The 13,106-nt window shown below is 41.4% G+C and overlaps 1 long non-coding RNA gene and 1 pseudogene across 1 annotated transcript; one reads left to right on the forward strand and one right to left on the reverse strand.

The window, feature by feature from the left end:
• LOC103630879 (DNA-directed RNA polymerase 3, chloroplastic-like) lies at positions 1–2,899 on the forward strand (annotated as a pseudogene).
• A 1,281-nt stretch (positions 2,900–4,180) lies between these two features.
• Positions 4,181–5,367, reverse strand: LOC103629063 (uncharacterized). The gene is made up of 3 exons (XR_554094.2): positions 5,349–5,367; positions 5,126–5,234; positions 4,181–4,932 (listed from the first exon to the last, which is right to left on the reverse strand). It is a non-coding gene; the product is annotated as an uncharacterized lncRNA (long non-coding RNA).
• Between the last annotated feature and the right edge of the window lie 7,739 nt (positions 5,368–13,106).

Consider the following 13,106-nt stretch of genomic DNA (forward strand, 5'->3'; position numbering starts at 1 on the left):
ATCGGCGGCACCGTGTCACACCGAGAATACCAGATTGAATTATTACTAAATTCAGCATTTGTGCAGCCACCAGCTGATCAAACACCAGATAGTTCTCCGCCTGCATTTAAGCATGTGCTGCGTCAGCCTATAATAGAAAATGGGTAGGGCTGTGTTTTTTCTTTACAATCGTATTGCACTGTTCCATGTGCTGTTGTTGCACTGGGATGCCTTGTTTCATCACCATCCTATGCTTGTTTAGGCATGCTTGTGTAGATGCATGAAGGGTCCTTTTGTGATATTTCTCTTTAACCTGTAGGAGGCTAAAGAAGAAGCATTGGGTGATAGACCATCTTGTGCATGAGGGGTTTGAAAGCACTGTAAGTTTACTTTGCTCTGCCAACCACATCAGTTTTTTTATATAAAATAGATTTATTGATCATGGCAACCAAAAGATTAAATGGAGAACAATTCTATCATCTTCCTTTATGTGGGCATTGTCTCATATGCCAAAAGTAGGGATGGCAATTTGCAAATTTCTTTTTCTAATCGATACCTTTTTTCAGTTTGCATAAATGGAATTTTAGGATTATTTTAATTCGAACTTGCAGGCTCGGCATGTTGATATACCCTACCTCCCTATGCTGGTACCTCCGAAGAAATGGAAAGGGTATGTTGGTGTTCAATTTTTGTACCTTTCCAGCAAACTCCTTACATGTTGAGACTGTTTATGATTGTATTAATTCATAGAACTTACTGCTTGTTGCGGGTGATTTGAATGTGCCAACCATAATTTGCTGCAGTTATGATAAAGGCGGTCACCTTTTTCTACCCTCATACATTATGAGGACACATGGTGTGAAGGACCAAAAGGATGCAATTAATAGTGTTCCTAGAAAATAGTTGCGAAAAGTATTTGAGGTTTACTGATCTCCCATCTATGTCACAATGTACATTTATATTTATTACTGTTCTCTGCATAAAAAGTACTTCGCAACATGAGGTGTTCTAAACCACGATAACCATCGTTATCTTTACCAAATTCTTTTTCATTTTGTTCAAAAGATAAAACCATCAGGACTATGGATGCACTCCACGCTTCACAAGTTCACATGATGTTTAACGTGATCATATCCCTTTGACCATTATTTTCTTCATGCTTGCTTAAGTATTAGCATGTTGCCAGGCATTAGATATCCTTGGGAGTACTAAATGGAGGGTGAATAGAAGAGTTCATGATGTTGTTGAGACTATCTGGAGTCAAGGTGGAGGCATTGCAGGGCTGGTGGACAAGGCAAATGTGAGTTCCTGCGTATGATTAATATTTTTGGATCTTGATATTTGTACTCTATTTTCTTTCCCATTCTGTTCATTCCCCTCGCTTACCTTTTTGAACATACTGTCTATTTATTCTTATTTTTTATAGATTCCTTTGCCTGCGACCAGAATCAGAGGACCCTGATGAAATGTAGAAATGGAAGTACCAGCATAAAGAAGGCAAAGAAAACTAACCGTGAGCTGCATGTGAGAGATGTGACACTAAGCTCAAACTCTCGGTATGCAGCATAAATAATTACTGTTCATTCTTGCTGAGATACTGTGGTGCAGTTTATATGCTATTGCATTGCTGGAATTATACTTGTTCCTTTTCTGTAAACAGGTTGTTCGTAAAATGAGAGGAGGATGAATTTTATTACCCTCACAATTTAGATTTCTGTGGGCGTGCATACCCTATGCATCCTCATTTGAGTCACCTAGGTTCAGATCTTTGTCGGGGTGTTCTAGAGTATGCTGAAGGGCGGCCACTAGGAAAGTCTGGGTTGTGCTGGTTGAAGATACACTTGCTAACAAATATGGTGGTGGCATTGAAAAGCTTTCTCACGAGGGCAAGCTAGCTTTTGTGGAGAACCAACTGTTTGATATATTTGATTCAGCAGCAAATCCTATTGATGGGAACTACTGGTGGACGAATGCTGAGGATCCCTTTCAGTGTTTAGCTGCATGCATGGACCTTTCTGATGCCTTAAGAAGTCCATCACCTTACCATGCGGTCTGTCACCTGCTTATTCATCAGGTATTGATTTTTTTGCATGTCCTAGGACTGGCCTTTCACAATATTATTTTTCTTGGCATCGAAAATGAGACATACAATCTAGGATTTTAGTATTAATTAATCACTTCTGGTGTGAATAACTATTAAGAGGGTACTGTATACTTGTCCCCGCCTCCCTACCTCGCCCGCCTGCCCACGAACGCCAGGATTTTCGCATCGCGCCTCCGCCTCCCAGGATTGTCGCACCACACCTCCGCCATTTTCGCCATCGCGCCCTCGACACCACCTCCCATGGATCCTCGTGCGTCACATGGAAGATTGGAGGAGGCAAAGGAGGTGCGGAGGTGGATGATGTTTCGGGAGTTAAGGAAGGAAAAGGGATGCAATTTAATCAACAATTGAGAACCAAATCTGATGCTTATGTGCCGATTCAACGAGGCTAAAGCCACACATTTCATGCAACTCTGTACAAAATTGTAAGTTTGTTTTGATCATGATTTTTATGGATGTTCTGGTGTAAATTTAATATATATTTTTTCTCTATTAATTTCTTGAGAATTAAAGCTGGAGTTTTTTCTTGTTTGTCCTTAATAGTTTATATTGTCAGTTTTACAAGAGCAGATATCTCATTACACTGGTTGTTGTTCTTGGATTTGAAATTTCTATTGGAGTTGTTGTCTGAAACTCTGGATAGCATGGTGTGGTAAGAGCAGCTGATGATAAGATAATATATACGTTGCTCATGTAAAGAAGAAGTGTAGAACAAAAATATCTCGACTTATAGTGAGTTCGTTTTCCCACTGTTATGTAATCTTTCAGTTGGTTTGACCATGGTTGAAGGAATCTGATACTGCTACCGAGACATAAGAGACTATGCACGAGACATGCAAATTAACAAGACTCATACAAGCGCGAAACAGTGTGCTGATGGGGTATAAGGGTAACACATGCACAGGTCTTAACATATTTGGTTTCCGAGTAAACTTTCTCTAGACCCCTAAGGAAATATAAGATCCGATTAGATATGTGTCGATGCTCATTCCAGCGTACTCCCGTTGCAACGCACGGGCACACACCTAGTTAGACTCTTAATAGAGTAGTATAAACAGTAATACCTATTTTATGTTATAAATCTTTGTATTTTTCTCTATAATTGTGGTCAAACTTGAAATACATTAGCTCTTCGAGAAAGTAGGAATGACTTATAATTTGAAATCGAGGGACAATAATATAGGAATTGGACTCCATATCATTACTAGATGCGAGTTGTTTTAACTTATACTAGAACTCGAGGCGCCCTTACGGGCGCCATATTAGGACAACGCAGAATCTGTGTTGAAAAAAGTTTTTAGTTTGAATAAATCTATGTTAAATCTGAACAAAACTATTTGATGCAGAAGTTGCTGTCTGAATCATGGAAGATGCTGTCGAAACCTTGTGCAAACACAGGTTTCAGGTTAAACATACAAAACATCAACTTCTTTGGTAACCTTGTGGGACCATGTGCCATACAAAACAGTAGGTTCTTTAGTCTAAACCATAGAAGCTTTGTGGTACCTTGGGCATGCAAGCAGCATACAAAACAACACCTTCTATGGTTTCAATCTCGTACCAGCATAAAAGCTGCTGTATACAAAACAGATTTCAGGTTTCTACGAAGTAGTATGCACAACATACACAACAGGTTTCAGGTTACCAAAAAGCAATATACACAGCATAGAAAATAGGTTTCAGGTTACCAAAAATACCACAAACAGATCTCACACCAGCCTACACAGGTTTCAGGTTCAAATACAAGCATACACATGTTACAGATTGTCAGCATAGGACTTGTGTAACCATACATAGATATAATTCATTGAATTCCTAAATCACATACTAAGAACAGCTGCTTCTTTGAGTGACACTGTCACCTCTTGGATACTGTGGCTTGGGAAATGGTTGCAAGGCCTTGAGGGGGTCAAAATAAAGCTGACAAGGCCACTGATGCATTGTTGACATAGCATGTCCCCATAGGGCCACCGATGCTACACAAGCTTCTTCCTAATATCATTTATTGACTGTTGTTTAATCTATATACTATCTCGCTAGTCTACATGCCGAGTGTTTATAAACTGGAGGCCCGTATTTTTACTGTGTTTTTTTCTAAAAAAAACAATACAACAAAAGTAGGAAAAATCCTGTTAGATTCAAACCACAAAAAAGCAACTATAATGCAAGCAAACAAATGGTATATAACCAAAAAAATCCAATCATTTGTGACCCTGAAAAGGAGAAACTTTCAGAGTAACACTTACTTTTTAAAATCAGCTATAATGCTGGTGATTATGATCTGCTTTCATTGTATACTCATGCTATGCTGGTGGCCCCACCATTCAGCCTATGGTTTCTTTCTGGAAGGAGATCTAGACAGGTGCTAGATAGGAGTATTGTATTTCTTTTGTGTTTCCTGGTACCAGCAAACTCTGCAATATAGATAGAAGCTAATCCTATCTTCAGCTCTTCTCTTTGCCTGACAAGGCGCCTTTCCTTGTCCACTTTATTTTAATTTTACCAATATAATATTATTGGCTGGTTTGGGGAAATCCTCCCAAATCAGGGCTAACAAAAAGATTTTTTGGCAGGTTCAGCTAATTGCTACTCTAAAGATGGTTGCCCTCCCTAAAAGAATACATATAGAGCATGCGAAAGAGCGATTAGATATGATTGTTCTGGAATATCACCTTGAATTCTGTTGCCGGAGTATTCATGAACTTTTCAAGTAAACCATAAGCTATTGGGGACCATTTTTCTCTAGGATTCAGAAATAGAAGAATTAACAGATAATTGACTTACCAAAAAGCGAGTCCCACAGGTCGTATGTAGAAGGAAAGATCCCTACAGTTGACCCACTAAGCATCCTAAGAAGGGAACAAAAAGAATAAGCTATAATGAAGCTGCACAAACATACACATCTAAGCAGGCCATGCACTCAGTCCGAAGTATGAAATTAGAATCAAGGAGGAGATTTTCGAGCTGCGTGCTTGTAAAATAAGATTAACAACCCCAAAAATCATGAGTGCATACTTAATATTTTTCCTATCCAATGGTCACCTTTAAGTCTCAATGGTAGACTCCTTTTCTTGTGACAAAAATCAACACCGTCGATAAGCTACTGAAAGTATCTGTGTGCATCTGCTTCAGTGAGTCTCCCATGAAAAATCTGAAAACTGTATGTTTCAGTGTCATTAGTTTTCTTACCACAATTTCAAGAGAATTGTGGTAGTCCCCTAGAAAAACATGCCTAGGAATTTAAGATAAATTTGAAACAACACACCTCCATAGTGCATGGTACAACTATACATCGCCACAAATTGTTGATGTTCAGACTCAAACAAAAAATTCACATAGAAACAACAAATTGCAGGTGTATATGCACTGAAGACCAAATTCCACCTGAAATCTGCTTTTCGTATGAGTTTTTCCAAAATGAGATGCATGAGATATAAATATTGGAGATTGCAGTACTTATATAATATTTTTCTAAATGTATGTGCAGGGAAATACATAACAAGTCCAAAAAAATAAAAAACACAAAACTTCCAAAATGAGATGCATGAGATATAAATATTGGAGATTGCAGTACTTATATAATATTTTTCTAAATGTATGTGCAGGGAAATACATAACAAGTCCAAAAAAATCAAAAACACAAAACCTTACTGAGCGGCCAGTGGCATGAAGGATCTTATTGATCTCGCCAAGGGCCGCGTGCTCGAGGATGAGGACGACTCGTTCTTCATCGTGGAACGTTGGGGTGGTTGAGGCCACACTGGATCTCGATCTCCCACCACAGGTGCGCGTGGAAGTGGTACATATCCTATTTAAGTATAACATAACTTGTTCTGATTTCTCTGAAATCACATCACAATAATATTAGGCTGGTACAAACACTCCATAGTACTTAATGATATGATCTTGATCAATACCTTCAACATGATAGCTTCGTCAATGGAGTTATGCAAGTTTTCATGACCTGCACGGGGATAAGATCATGGAAAAAATGTCAACCATAGGTATACAAGCATGGGGCTTCACCTTCTTATTTTTAATTTTGCCCATAATCTGAAACATAATGGATTTATCAATTTCTGACAATCGTGGACAAATCAAACCACTCAAAAGGCATAGATCTTCCATGTGAACCCCTAATAAGCGGGGGGGGGGGGGGGATCCAAAAGTCACTCGACTGGTCTTTTTACCTAATTTTGGTCTATAATTTTGACTTTACAAAAAAACCTGACTGCAACCAATTGTCCCTACAAAGTTTAAGAGAAAGCTTAATTCTGGTCAACATAAAAACACATGACTATATATATATATATATATATATATATATATATATATATGTTATTGTTGCACTATTTTCCGTTGCAACGCACGGGTATTTACCTAGTAGAGGATAAAAGCTAAAGAACATGAAAATCTTTAAAAAGATCGTCTTCTCCTTGAGCCACAAGTAGCTGTCGCAGCACCGGGACTGACGCTGCTGCAGGCTTCTCTATTAGGAGGTTTAGGATTCCTGATGGACAACACGTTCTGCATCTGGACGCTGTCAGTTTCTCTTCTTTCGAAGAAGCCCAGGGAGCCCTCCATGATCAGCTTCCCGGAGCCAAAGGCGGGGGGCAATGCCGAAGGCGAATACGAAGGCGAATCGGCGGCAGCCTCCATATCGTCGAAGCTGAGAGACCAGATGAACAGCCGCCCCATGTCGTCCTCCACTGCTGGCAGGTAGTCGTCCGGTGGGTACGAGATTGACAGCCCCATTTTCCCTGATGGCAAGATGTGGTGCCACACATACATGAGCCTTTCGCCGTCTTTCTTTTTCTCTGATTGGATTGGATTGGATTCGGTTGTTGGATTGGATTGGATCTCACAATCTGCGGTCCAATCTGCATGTGCCAAGGAAGAATGGACACCAAGTTCAAGTTTTGTTCCTGAATCTAAAAAAAGGTTCAAGTTTTGTGATTGGGCAAGAACTGTTTCAGAAAAAAGAACACATTTGAAGCCTTTTTGGGTTGGGTTTATGCTGCTCTTTGCAAACAGTTTCCCATCTTCAGGAATAGATTGCAGGTCACGAAGCAAGGAATGGAGAACAATCAAGGAAAGTAAAGGAAGCATGCAAATCAACAAGAACAGCAACCATCTTTATCTTGAGAAGGGCATGCAAGATCAGAAGGAAAACTAATGGTGCAAACATTGACCAAGAATCAAGAAACAGACCTTGCCTCCAAAATCCAACGTCTTCTCTAAAAGTTTAAAAATTAAACTCCTTTCTAAATAAAATACAACTCCACATCGAGCAATCTCGTTCGGCTGTTCGTTGGCCTTTCCTGCCCCAAGGTGCACCGGTGCAGGCAGGGCGGCAAGATCAACCACCAGCAAATCGCAAGAACAAGAGAAGAATCAATCCGACAGCACCCCTCTCCCTCGCATCTACTTGCTCGCCCAGCAGCTGCCCAAGAACAAGAGAAGAATCAATCCGACAGCACCCCTCTCCCTCGCATCTACTTGCTCGCCCAGCAGCTGCCCCAACCCTCGCGTCCGCATCGATTCAAGGCAGCTCAATCTTATATATTCCATTCCGCTCGGTTGGATTCATCTTCCCCTCGCCCTCCCTCGTCGATAAAACCGATGCACCGCACCGCCTCGCGAACCCTAGCGGCGGCGGGATGAGGGGAAGAAGGTTACAGGCACGGCGCGTGAAGGGTCCTGTCCTGCCCAGTCCCGTCTGGTCCGCCGCGATGCCGTGGCCTGAGATGTGGCTGCCTCCTGCGGCCGAGGAGGAGGGTGAGGCAGAGGACGTTGTGGGGAGTACTCCGTTGTGGGTGGGGGATTTCAGGCGCGGTGGGGGTGGAGGACGAGTGGGGACTGGGGAGTGCGAGGGGGCGAGCCGCGAGCCAGAAAAGAGAGGCGGACGTGACGAAGCTCAAGCTCAATACGCGCGGCTAGCGGAAATCTTGGGTCCGAGCTGCAGGACACGCGTCAGCACGCGATTGGTCGAAGACGCGTCGAACGCGGAGGAGCCTCCAATTTCTAGTGTCTTTTAACAAGAAGTAATATGACCGCAGGTCATGAATCGGAGTCATGTATGAGATACGGATGGTGCAACTCAATATGTATTAGAATTGGACCGTTGTATCCATCATCGTTAGAACATGAGTTGTTCTAACTCATATGAGTATGGGCTATAAGTCCAAGTTAAGTAAAGAAAGCGGGACGAAACAAACTTAGACCAACTCCAGCAACACTCACCATCCCACTCCGCATCCGCATTTTGCACGGTCTGAGGCACTATTGCGCTCTCCAGCAGGCTCCGCATCCGTCTCCGCAAAATAGACGCCGTGTACTTGCACTCCCCATTTCCACACTTTCTCTCTCCTCTCCGCAGCTCTCTGTGTGCGCGCGCGGCTGCTCGCGGGGCCCAGGTGTCATAGACTGCATGCGGAGTGGGATGAGGAGTGTTGCTGGAAACGGAGACGGATACGGAGAGGAGAGAGAATCTGTTGGCCGCGCGTTTTAGGGATACGGAGAGGGAGTCTGCTGGAGTTGGTCTTAGGAGGAGGTGAAAAAATGAAATGAAAATTTTGGCTCTGTAATAGTAGATATAGATATAGATTCGATACACAAGACAGAAAAGACCTTGGAATCAAAATTGAAATAGACTTAGATTAAGCGGATGAAGAAAACTACGGTTTTGGTTAGACCCAGAGGATACACACTGTGGATTCAGGTGCGCAGGAAAGACGACCACCATATTTGGATAAGAAAAGCAGGGGCGAAGCCAGAAAATGGAACCACCGGGGTCGGCTCCATCGATTATTGGGGTCAAATATATGGATAAACAGTGTTAAACAGTATTTTACACTGGATTTAACAAATTTCATCGGGGTCCGGCGACCCCAATGCCTTAAGGCAGAGTAGATGAACACCTTGTGTTTGATCTAAAAAGAGTAGTGGTTTAATTAGTTAGAAGAAGACCAGACTAAAAAATGACATGACCTCCAAACCATGATCTGTAATTTTGGTATGGGTGTATGACAGCATATGCCTGGCGAGAGCAAGCTCGCATCGCATATTGGCTTGGCTATAATCATTCATTCTCCAACTGTGTTAACGGCAGCGTGTCTCGGAAATTGTGACGTGGCAACAGTATTCCATAGGAAAGAAAGGGATGTTTTTCTGTTTTTCAAAACAACATGCCTGCATCTCTTTCCTTTGTTTGGGTTTCCTTTGAATTTCCTAAAAAAAATACTAGGATCTAAACAGCCCCTTACTATCTATCCAATACAAGCATATCTTTGTTGTTGTTACAACTTTCTCCCCCTTTTCACTTTTCCCTCATAATTTTTATGGTTTCTATCTCCTACCAGGGGAAACAAGAATTTTCCTGACGTGCAATTCTCGCCAGGAAAATATAAAATACTATCAAGAAAACTAAAAATCAATATATTTGACGGTACACCGTCAGGAATACAGCGACAGTGAAATAAACAAATGTGACGGTCCACTGTCAGAAAAATTGAATTTTATTTTCCCGTCGATAAAGAACCGACAGCCAAATTATAAATTGTCAGGGATATGTATTTTGTTTTGTCGGTGGAAACCGACAACAAAATCATAAGATCCTGACAGGATAAAAGAATAATACCCCCTGTCGGTTTAATAACCGTAAAAAAATTCAAATATCATGAAATTTCACGTTTCCAGCAGTGTCTCTTCTGAAGCTGTTATTATAGCTTCAGCATGTATCTACTTTTTTATCCGAACCTAATTAGTCTGACCAATCACAAACAAAATTAGATGTGTTGGGTTGCACACAAAAAGAGATGTGCTGTGGTGCTCTGAGTTATGTGTTCTGGCCACTTCAGCTTTCTCTGAACTCGCAGGCAGATCTAGTCTGCATTGCGTGGGCTCTGATTTAAGGCTGAGGGGGTGTTTGGGAACAAAGTTTTTCTGCAGTTTTGGAAGAATACTGCAGTATTCTCAAATACTGCAGTATTATATACATAATGGTGTTTGGCAAGCTGGGTAAAATCTCTGTTTTCAAAACTGAAGTATTGCAAATACTATAGTTGTTTTAAGGCATTCTAAACTTAGCTCTGGACCTCAGTTTTCAAAACTGCGGTATTATAAACTACGATATTGTCATAACTAAAGTATAGTATAGTATTTCAAAAACTGTAGTTTTCAAAAACTTTATTCCCAAACAGGGCCTGAGGTGGTTGAATACTTTGAACCATAAGGTCTATAGCGTTGTTTTTAAGAATGTCATGTTATATAGAATAAAATGAAACTCAAATGGAATTTTGCATTAAGAGTGTGTATTTCATCCTATAGTTTCATCGACACTAAATTTAATGACTCATGGAGAGTTAGTAATCGTGTCAAGAGAGTTTCATCTAGATGAAACCTATTTCTCCTCTGTCTTCTTAAATACACTGACATATCATCAAATATATGGCAACCTATTTATTTAATGCAAATGAAACTCGGTTGAAACTCCTACTGAGACTGGCCTAGGAATGTAACGAATTATGTAGAACCGAGACTAAGGGGTGTTTGGTTGCATGGACTACTTTTTAGTCCATATCACGTCAAATTTGACTACCTTTTAGTAGTATTAAATATTAACAATTTACAAAACTAATTACATAGATGAACGCTACTTTACGAGACGAATTTATTAAGTCTAATTAATCCATCACTACCGGAAACATGCTCTTTGCCGAGTGCTCGGTTCTTTGCCGAGTGCAATTTATCGGGCACTCGGCAAAATATACTTTGCCGAGTGTGACTCTCGGCGTAAAAAGACACTCGGCACAGACATCCTTTGCCGAGAGCCAAACACTCGGCATAGAGTGGCACTCGGCAATGGTGGCTTTGCCGAGAGTCAAGCTCTCGGCAAAACAAGACCCTCGACAAAGGGCCGTCAACAGCCGTCTATAGCTAACGGCCGTTAACTATGCCGAGTGCCATGAATTGACACTCGGCAAAATAGCTTCTTTGCCGAGTGTCCCCTGGTAGGCACTCGGCAAACTATTATTTGCCGAGTGTCTTTTCTTGACACTCGGCAAAGTATATTTTTATTTTTTTCTTTTGTTCACCAAACTTTTTCTACTATGTTCCTACACTATATAGACCTACATGTTCCATTTTGGCACAATTATCAAAGTGTTTGCTATACCTGTTAGATTTAGTTCGTTTAATTGAATTTCTTCGGACAATTCAGATTTGAACTGCAAGTCCCTCGAGAAATGGAAAACAGTGAATGCAAAAATGATATTCATGTTATTTAGCACAAGTTACGGCCTATTTCAGGAACAGACTGGAAATTTTGAACACCATGCTCACGAAACATGACCGCGAACTTGCGATCCAGTTGTTTTAAAATTGTATAAAATACAAACAAAGTCAGAAAATCATGAAAATTGTCGACATGTCATGATATCATATGTAGAGGCTATGATAAAAATTTGACACTGTTTCGTGAAAATTGTCACGCACTATGTGTACAAAACTAGCTGGTCTCCATAGAAGTTTTATGATTTCATGTGAAGGCTGGCTATGTTTTTACACATAGTGCGTGACAACTTTCACGAAACACTTTCAAATTTTTATCAGAGTCTCTACATATGATATCATGATATCTCGGCAAGTTTCATGATTTTTTGAATTTGTTTGTGTTTTATACAATTTTAAAACCACTGGATCGCAAGTTCGCGGTCTTGTTTCGTGAGCATGGTGCTCGAAAAATCCGGTCTGTTCCTGATGTAGGCCGTAAATTGTGCTAAATAACATGAATATAATTTTTGCATTCGCCGTTTTCCATTTTTCGAGTGATTTGCAGTTCAAATATGAATTAACCAAAGAAATTCAATTAAACGAACAAAATCTAACAGGTATAGCAAACACTTTGATAATTGTGCCAAATTTGAACATGTAGGTATATATACTGTAGGAAGGCGATAGAAAAAGTTTGGGGGAAAAAAGAAAAAAAAAATAAAAATCTACTTTGCCGAGTGTCTGGTGGTGACACTCGGCAAAGAGAGTCTATGCCGAGTGCCTAAGATAGGACACTCGGCAAAGTAAGTTATTTGCCGAGTGCCTGCCATTGGCACTCGGCAAAGTTATTTTTTAAATAAAAAAAGAACTTTGCCGAGTGTCTCAGATTTGGCACTCGGCAAAGTATATTTTTAAATTAAAAAAAAATCTTTGCCGAGTGCCAGATCGCGGGCACTCGGCAAAGACGATGAACTTATCATCACCACGCGCCCGCGGGCCCATTCGTCTACCACAGAAACCGCCGCCGTCATCGCTTCACGCCGCCGCGCCAGCCCGCCCGCCCGCCCGCCCTCGCGCCGCCGGCCGCCAGCCCGCCGCCGTGCCATCCCGCCGCCGCCCCAGCGCGCCACCGCGCCAGCCCGCCCGCTCGGCCGCCCTCGCGCCGCCGTGCCAGCCCGCCGCCGCCCCAGCGCGCCGCCGTGCCATCCCGCCGGGCCGCCCTCGCGCCGCCGGCCGCCAGCCCGCCGCAGCGCCACCGCGCCCGCCACACCCACGCGCCGCCGTTGTTCTTCCCCGGCTTCGGCCATCCACAACCTCGCCATTTATTCTCCGGCCCCGGTCACCACGTCTCCGCCCTTTGGTCCCGCATTCGACCACCGAAGGTGATAATAGAATCGGTTTAGTGTTATTGTTATTGTTATATAATCAGTTTAGTGTTATTGTTATAGAATCGGTTTAGTGTTATTGTTATTGTTATTATTATAGAATCGGTTTATTGTTATTGTTATTGTTATAGAATTGGTTTAGTGTTATTGTTATTGTTATTGTTATAGAATCGGTTTATTGTTATTGTTATTGTTATAGAATTGGTTTAGTGTTATTGTTATTGTTATTGTTATAGAATCGGTTTATTGTTATTGTTATTGTTATAGAATTGGTTTAGTGTTATTGTTATTGTTATTGTTATTGTTATAGAATCGGTTTATTGTTATAGATTCGGTTTGTCACTCAATTCCATATAATGTGATGG

The sequence above is a fragment of the Zea mays genome, chromosome 6 (genome assembly GCF_902167145.1).
Source record: "Zea mays cultivar B73 chromosome 6, Zm-B73-REFERENCE-NAM-5.0, whole genome shotgun sequence".
Classification (NCBI taxonomy): domain Eukaryota; kingdom Viridiplantae; phylum Streptophyta; class Magnoliopsida; order Poales; family Poaceae; genus Zea; species Zea mays.